The sequence below is a fragment of the Dreissena polymorpha genome, chromosome 13 (genome assembly GCF_020536995.1).
Source record: "Dreissena polymorpha isolate Duluth1 chromosome 13, UMN_Dpol_1.0, whole genome shotgun sequence".
NCBI lineage: Eukaryota > Metazoa > Mollusca > Bivalvia > Myida > Dreissenidae > Dreissena > Dreissena polymorpha.
In genome coordinates, this window is record NC_068367.1 from 20,449,767 (window position 1) to 20,457,630 (window position 7,864).

Below are 7,864 nucleotides of genomic sequence, written 5' to 3' on the forward strand. Positions count from 1 at the left end.
AATGCTATCTTCTCAATTTGCTCCCTCAAAAAGTAAGTTCTCCTCCGCTCTAATACAGCTTCCTTCCCAGCTCCACTGTCATCAAGTGCTTCTGACATCCGGATAGACAAGTCTGTGCAGTGCTCTGAAATCTAGATATACACTTATAATTTCACATTTGATAAGTTTTTAACATTGGTAAATATATATTCTACACAGATATATAATATGAATAATATACTATGTTTACTATGTCACTTGTTTTAATTTGAATCAATCAGTTATATATGTTTGTAGATGACTCTTTAATAATATATCTTATTTGCTAGTTGATATCAAACATGCAGTATGTAACATACATGAAACCAAGTGGATTCTATGCATTTGATATTAACTATGATAAAGTATTAATTTAGACTATTTATATTGGATAAGCATGTAACGTGAACTGATAAATACATAAAAGCGCAGAAAGAGATACTTCAGATATGATACACATTCAATTGGTTGAAAAAAAAATCGTTATTTTATCTTATTCAATAACTCCCTTATTTTAGTTTAGGTGAATGACGTGCGTTTGCTTTTAATTTCAACATGTGTTAGTATGTTTATTTAATTGCCAGGCATGTTTGTGAGTCGTCGTTCCCCCCCCCCCCCCCCCCCCACCCCCGAACCATTCGTTGGCACGCCTGCTAGTCAGTTAATCCATTCGCCAGTTTGTTAGTAAGCCTGATTGTCGGTCGTATGGTCGTTCGGTCAGTTTCTCTTTCCGTCCGACAATTAGTCCGTGTGACCGATTTTAAACATATATATGACATTGCGTCAGTTGGTCCCTTTGTCATATGTGTTCTTATTATGATTAGTTTACACGTAAACGACTCAAATAAAAACACATGTTAACGATACACCTGCAAGATTTTTGTTTCAAGTTTTTGATATCGTCTGTTGTTGGCTGCCACAAATAGAACCCACCTAATCGACAAACCTTTACCATGTTAAACGAAATCAAAACATTTGAAACTATTTTATACAATGTGAAATACTATGAAAATATTACATACATTTGAAATCTTTTTTTAAATAAAATTATACGCTTGATAATAAAAGTGTCGCCTTAATCAAAGTCAAATCTAGTATGTATAAATACTATATGTTTATTAATTAATAGCTACAAACTGATTAAGTACCGAAGTGTTTCGCTTGTGTATAAATAGGTTTGCTTCAAAATGAAACCTTTGATAAATTTAGTTATCTCAGAAACTACTGACCGATAAACGTGGTTTATCATTTATCAAACGTGATAGCGCAGTTGGTTAAAGTATTGCATATTTTCATTGGTGTGTAAAGTATATATTTGGTATATAAGATTTTAGACTGGGGCAAATTACCAAATTAACAGTGATATCAATAGAAACAAAATATATCACCTAGTTTCATGAGGATTGGGCTATTAATCTAGCTATCTAGAGATGTCAAATGTTTTGCTATAGACGGAACCATTTTCAAACGTTAACGATATTTCATTTGGACAGATAAGATCAACAATGTCATCATGATTGTTTCAAAATGTAAGCTCTATAGAATTTTCACCAGCTTCTTTAAGTCTATCTCGTGACCTAGTTTTTAAATCCTCATGACGCATCGTCGTTATCGTCCTTCATTATTTTGACAAATCTTAACACCAAGTTTTATTAACATTTGACTCAAAATGTTGCATATACAACGTTCACAGGAATTTTTTTAATTCGACCAGATAACGTTGATAAAACCTAACGTTATCGAGTTAAAAAATAGGATTACATTGGATACATGTTCTTAGCAAGTTTCATCGCGATTGCAAAAACGTGGACTAGAACGTTAGTTTATTTACAAGCTTTAACTCTTAATTTGACATGTGAACTAGTCTTTGATTCAACATTACTTAAATTCAATCTGACATCGGGGAGGTATATGTGCCCTCTGGGTGTTCATAAACTTATTATTTAATGCTACTTTGCAACCTTCGCTTTGAATCCTAAATACCCAGTTTGGAATTTTTAGAGAATATCATCAGGACAAACGTTCTGACCTTGTGTTATTTGGATTGGACAATAAATGTGGTCAATGGTTCGACATTAACTTTCTAATACACCTTTTCAGTCGGACTAGTGCCATAAAATTGCCATTGTTGTACTAACCCAAACTGTATTTTTCCTGATCTTTAAATGTGATTAAAATTTGCATTATATATAAATGCACACACACAAACACACACCCACACACCCACACAAACACACACACACACACACACACACACACACACACACACACACACACACACACACACACACACACACACACACACACACACACACACACACACACACACACACACACACACACACACACACACACACACACACACACACACACACACACACACACACACACACACACCACACACACACACACACACACACACACACACACACACACACACACACAAACACACACACACACACACACACACACACACACACACACACACACACACACACACACACACACACACACACACACACACACACACACACACACACACACACACACACACACACACACACACACACACACACACACACACACACACACACACACACACACACACACACACACACACACACACACACACACACACACACACACACATATATATATATATAAAGCAATTAACCAAGACTGTAAGAGTGTTTCTTTATGGTTTCCCAAAGAATTTCAGTATTTCAGTATGATTAGAACAAACCGTTGTACAAAACTTAATAATGGTGTTATCGATCATTTTACTCTATTACATAGCAAAAAAAACAATTGCGAACGGAGCAGTAATAGTTTAACAACAAATATAATTGGGATAGTAAACATGCTCTTTTATAAACAAACATAACTAACTGGAATAAGTGCCAGTTGTTAGCAATGTTTTGTATAGCTTAAATAAAACACGAGTGTGAATAATATCGTTTTAAGAATATACGGGAACTAGGCGCAATAGCTATGAATTCAAGTATGCGATTTTACATCCTTGTTATAACACAGTACAGTGTGTATCTGAATATGTTGTGCTGCATCCCGTCGGATAAGCATACTATTTTTTAAGATGTCCGGGCCTTCATTAGGCTGTTCCTGACTATCGGACTACCGTAAACGTTGAACCCCGTCAGTGATACGACACTTTTATTGAGGGCGCTTACTTTTTATGGTCGCACTTAAGAAGGATTTCCATTCATGTATTTAAAAACGGTCTAATTTAAATGTGTCTTGTTCTGATAAAACTGGGCATTATACATGTGCGTAAAGTGTCGTCCCAGATTAGCCTGTGCAGTCCGCACAGGCTAATCAGGGAAATACTTTCCGCCTAAACTTGATTTTCGGTAAGGAGGAACTTCCTTGAAACTAAAAATACCATTTAAGCGGAAAGTGACTTAAATATTACTCCACTAATTATCTTTTAAAGATATTGGTGCCCATATTTTGAAACGTTTATGACTTTGCTGACATTAAGATTGCATTAAGATTTGTTTTTAAGCGATTCATAACCAAAACACTAAAACTGTGTTTGTATGACGATTATTCTCGCATATTACTGGGTCGAATAGCAGCCGCAAAAACTCAGTCAAGTAATTTGCCCTATCAGTTTGGAACCAGAACAGCTGGATGTGAGAGCAAGGAATGAAAACTCTGCGTGAAGACTGATCAGTTGGGTGCACTTGTGCATTTGGAAGGAAATGTATAAGTTCTAGTATAATAAAACCACACATAAGTGTTAGTAAATGAAAAATATACTTCGTGAATTCACATCATATACGTCCTAACATGGCTTATTATGAGTTTATTTCTTCAACATCGATATATATCGTATGCTAATATTTGATTAACACGCAGGTTTATTTCGACACATTCAAATCGCAATTTCATTACCGAATAATGCGAAAATGGGTCTTACGGCATTTTGACCAGTGTAGCTCAAGCCCAGCCTGCGCATTTACGCAGTCTGGTCAAAATGCTGTCCGCTATAAAATCACTAAAGGTTGTATGGTCTCATTATGTATCTCCTGATCAGACTGCAAGATGCACAGGCTGGATTAGCTATTGCTATGATGGGCGCATATGGCATAATACCCATTTTCGCATGACACGGGCTTTTAAATCTTTTATTGCGTATTGTAACTGGCACATTTTAGCACAATGCGTTTCGATTTAAATCTATTTCAAAGTAGCAAATAAAGCAAATATATCAACTTAGAATAGCTTATTAAATATAATATCTTATTACATAATTAAACCTTCAAAAAGCTTACCTCTAGTTTTCCTGCTAATACAATGCTCAACATCCTTCACTGATATGTTTCAATGTACATCAGTGATTCGCCTGCATTCCATAGTAACCATGCAGTTTAATCGATGAGTTCATCAGTCCCCGATCCTGTTTTCACATTGTCGTCATATTGATTTTTACTTAAATAAATAATTATTGATAACATGTTCTGTTCAATGAACTGACAGAGCACAAACATTAAGATGTATGGAGATATGTTCGGAAACAAAACAAAATAGTTATTTCGTTTATAAACATTTCATTAACACAAATTAACGTTGACATGTCGTTTGTTAATAACACATGTATAAAGTTAAAACATTATTTCCATCGTGTCTTTATGTTTGTACGATGATATGTTTAGACAATTGATGATTTCTAGTTTTCGGTTTACGTCTGTTAACACATGTATTATCATTAAGCCAAAACACAACATATTTTAGGCTGATGTTTAAAGAAAATGACACGCTCATAGTACAAGTAACGGTCAGCGTTTGACAGATACTTGCATATTTTGTTTAAGTATATCGTTCATTTACAAAATCTGCGATTTTCAATTGATTGATGTTTTTAGAAATACCGTCGTTCGACACGATCCGTCAATATACCGATAGAAACCGATACGTTACGAACATAAGTCGATATAACCCGATATAACCTAAGGCTGTGATAGTAGTTCGTCTGCAATATCAGCACGCAGTATTTCACTACAAACGGGTAGTGTAACTGCGTGGTTAAGAGACTGTTCAACTTTGACAGATTATCATGTTTACTGAAGCATTTGGGTTGTCATACAACATGTGATTGACTGCCTTGTTTTCAATGGATTGCACGCAAAACTAGAAATCAATCAAGCCGTTGTGTTTGAAAACCCTGGCAGACGAAAATCAAGTTTTCATGATTGAACTACAAAGATAAATGTGTAAAACAATATTTTGTCAAATTTCGAAAGGATATTTTCATTCGTTAAACCGAAATCACATACAAATGACGTTTATAAATGTACTCAGTGCATATGAAATAATTTCAGATAATCGTATTTTTTTAATTTAATATACCTTATCTTTCAAAACGTGTGATTTCTTACGTACACCGTATTTATATTGTTCAAGTACATGTATGTATCCTGTACGTAATCATTATTACAATTTTTTTTCTGTCCTTGATTATCTTCCGTCGTAAATATAATAATCAGAAGATAGCGGTGATTGTAATTGCGTTATTGCAGTATGTCTCGATCTTTGTAACATGCTACGAAATTGATGCCACCGACTGTTCATGCACAAATAATTATAACACTTGAAGAGTAAAATACAGGCTAGGGAGGACGAACATGAAGCGACACCGACGTTGCGGTTACATACACTTAGAATGGTCGTTAGTAAATCGTACGAGCGTTTCATGATGATGAATGAAACAGAACAAATATTGTATGATTATAAAAAATAAGAATATTATTATATTAGACAGTATATAATACAGCTTAATACAAAGTAATGGGACCAGAAAATAATGATCAATTCAAATAAATTATACGTAAAAAACGTGTAACTTGACCATATGCGATGCTTATAACTGCAAGTTATGCAGACACATTACACTAGTTGGAAATGATTTTATACGCATAATTAAAGTAAAGTTATAAAAACGGTAATAAAACAAACAAAACGTTACTAAAGAATAACTCGACAGGTAAATATACGATATCTTGAACGGAATTTTAACGTATCGCCCCTTCTTTTATTACATCACCTATATGACAATTATAAGCACATTCGGTAAACATATTATCAGAGATCCAGCTTAACTTTTATTGTACAAATGATTTAAGTTTTAACATATCCTATGCATTTGCATAACAAGGGTCCACATATTAACTGACGACTCTGATAGCTGAGCAATATAAACACGCACTTGATTTAAAAAAAAGGAACTGATAAAAAATACAGTTACCACCAGCTGACAAGCTTTGAGTCAAATGCATATAAGCTGCGCTATGAAAAAACTAGGCTTAACGAATGGGCGTAAAGTGTCGTTCCAGATAAGCATCATACAAATTTCATTTTATATGAGTGTGTTTAAATTACATTAAACTACACTATTTATTCAATGATTAGATGTCATCTTTGCTCACTAAATTTTCTGAAAGCTGCTTCCATACGATTCTTGTATTATGTATATTAACAATGTTAAGTATATTTAGTCATAATTGCTCTAAAATTGTATCTATGTTACTAAGAAATAAAACAAATAAATAACAGTTTAATAAATACAGTTTGAGGTCATGTTTGGACATAATATGTACTTAAGCCAATATTTGGCGCCTCACTTTCATGAGTGTCTCAATCCCACCCTATGACGATAACATATTTACACTGCAAACGGCACAATACATTTTCACTAAATATTCACATTATTTCATTATATATATTTTTAATTGTGCATGTGTATGTTTTTTGAAAGCCAATAGATAATATCCAAGCCATTTATCATGTGCATTGACTAAACGGCCACATCCTGTCTGCCTTTCAGCATTTACAAATTCTTCATATCTCATCATTTTATGTGCAAAGTGTATGATCTTAAGTTGACTCTATCGCGACTAGAAGTGTACACTGCTTGGTCTTACCTGCCTATAGCGCAACATAAAGCAGCGCCCATTTGTCCAGCCTCCGATGGCAAAAGTGACAAACACCTCGCGACCGGAAGTGGTGAACATAGTACCGATGGTCATCTCGTTGGTACAAGGATAGCTGAACATCTCCACATCTTTTGCTGGGTTTCTTATTTATGGCGATACTAATGATGGACTAATATTGGAAAAAACAATGTGTATTCAGATTTACGAGTGCGTAGGTTTATATTCCCACATTGTTTAAAAGCAAAAGACCGTACACAAAACACGCAAGATATATTATAAAAGGATGAAAATATTCTCCTCTGACGTTGACTAAAATAATGTTGTATTTGATTAACGCATTTGTTCCTGATTGGTAATGAGAAATCAAAGAATAAAGTCAATGTTAACTAAGGCCAAGGTCAACGTAAAGTAGGATGACAGTGTTCAACGCGACATACTAAAATAACTTATATACATTTGTGTATTTACTTTTATTTGCTAATTACTGATAGATGGTCCGTCTATGTCTGGTTCATCTGTAACAAGACAATTTGATGAAATGAAATTTGCGTTCAAAGTTCAAAACATAACGGGATATTGAAACTGTAAAGGAGTGGGTAAATATCGAGTTCTAGTGCGTGAATAACGTTGGATATTAATGTCTACATGCCTTCGATAATTCAGCCTTAACCAATTTAAAATTGAAAATACATATTCGTTTTGATATTTTATTGTTGAATCGTTCAATCAAAGAAATGAACGATCACTATAGACCCACGAATAATAATGATTTGCACGTTATAGCCATTACGTTTTTTAGTGAAATTTATTCGATTGTGTGCAGTCTTACACCAGTAACAATAACAAGCGTTTTGGCAATGGGAATGATAACTTAAGTTGTTCGTAATGGTGGT